This window comes from Octopus bimaculoides, chromosome 12 (genome assembly GCF_001194135.2).
Source record: "Octopus bimaculoides isolate UCB-OBI-ISO-001 chromosome 12, ASM119413v2, whole genome shotgun sequence".
NCBI lineage: Eukaryota > Metazoa > Mollusca > Cephalopoda > Octopoda > Octopodidae > Octopus > Octopus bimaculoides.
In genome coordinates this window covers 63,451,019-63,452,538 of record NC_068992.1, presented here as the reverse complement: position 1 = coordinate 63,452,538, position 1,520 = coordinate 63,451,019, and the positions used below count along the sequence as shown (strand labels likewise).

Here is a 1,520-nt window from a genome sequence, read left to right as displayed (position 1 = left end):
TAAACATACCTACTACATAAAACAACGTAATCAACATTCATATTTGTATATTCACAAACGTTTGGATGGAAAAAGTCGAAAGCTGCACATGAAACACAAACTTACATCTGTAAATATGACAGACGGTCTTTTGAATTTCTCCATTTATTTCAGAACTTTTGTTTTTACCAGCGAAAATTTTGTTGTTTACGTTGTAAGAATTCCTTTCTCTGTGTTTCATTCCAATTTTACTAAGTTGCTCTCTTTTTTTTTCTTTTATTTATTTCTACAGTTCATGATTACACGCAAAAGGGACTTAATGAACCGACTGTTGCGTGACAGCCGAGACGCCCTTCCTGCAGATGCCGACGATCAGATCCCATGTCATTGGGGCGACGTTTACTGCTGAAGCTCAGGGAGAAGAGATTACGTTTGAAATGAAATGGAGACCATCAAAGCAGGACCTAAACGCCCCCCAAAAACACGACGGAATGACAAACTAATAAACAATTTCAATTTACAAAGAAAATTACAACAAATATATATATATATGAAAAACAAAACCCAAATTTATTGAATATGACTCTAAATAAATATGACTCTAAATATACAATGTGATATCGAATTGAAGACTATTATTGTTGTTGTTATTATTATTAATATTATCATTATCATTATCATTATTATTATTATTATTATTATTATTATTATCATTATTATTATTATTAGGATGCATGGCCTCCCAGATCGGGTGAGTGTTGTGTTCTTGAGCAAACCACTTCATCTCACGTTGCTATGTGATCACTTCGATTCCTGATTTAAACGGTGCACCTGTTCAGGTAACGTTGATTTGATGGAAGAAGTGAACTAATGTACGGCACACACATTTGATCACTAGAAACGAATCGCTTGTGCAGGGCATTCGGCAAAAAAGCTAAACACTCATACATCGTCTACGACAGGAGAGACCTTCATCATATTATTATCATCCTTAGGGTGGCGGATTGGTTGGCAGTTTCGTTTCAGTGTCGGAAAACTATTTTAACGGTGTTTGTTTTTTTTGTTTTTCTTTTCTTTTATTTTTTAGATTCTGAGTTTCAAATTCCGTTGAGGCCAACTTTACCTTTCTTTCCCCCGCGGTTGATAAAATACAGCAACAGTTAAGTACTGAGATCGATGATTTCGACTACGACCTGTCATCTCAAAATTACTAGCCTTGTGCGAAAATTAGGAAGAACTATAATGCAACAAGCTCGGAGACTCGTTACCGACATTTGTTCCGGCTTTACGTTTTGAGTTCAAATGTCACCGAGGTCGACTTTGCATTTTGTTCTTTCGGGGTCGATAAAATAAGTAACTAGTCAAACAGTGGAGTCGATATAATCAACTTCCACCCACTGATTTTGCTGGCCTTGCACCAAAATTATCATTCTTCTTCTTCTTCTTCTTCTTCTTCTTCTTCTTCTTCTTCTTCTTCTTCTTCTTCTTCTTCTTCTTCTTCTTCTTCTTCTTCTTCTTCTTCTTCTTCTTCTTCTTCTTCT

General features: G+C 35.6%; 1 long non-coding RNA gene across 1 annotated transcript in view; it reads right to left on the bottom strand.

Moving 5' to 3' along the window:
* Positions 1 to 1,520, bottom strand: part of LOC128249211 (uncharacterized) — a 10,064-nt gene that overhangs the window by 2,759 nt on the left and 5,785 nt on the right. The window contains exon 2 of the long non-coding RNA XR_008265329.1: positions 106 to 443. This is a non-coding gene — a long non-coding RNA (uncharacterized LOC128249211). The remainder of the gene's footprint in view (positions 1 to 105; positions 444 to 1,520) is intronic.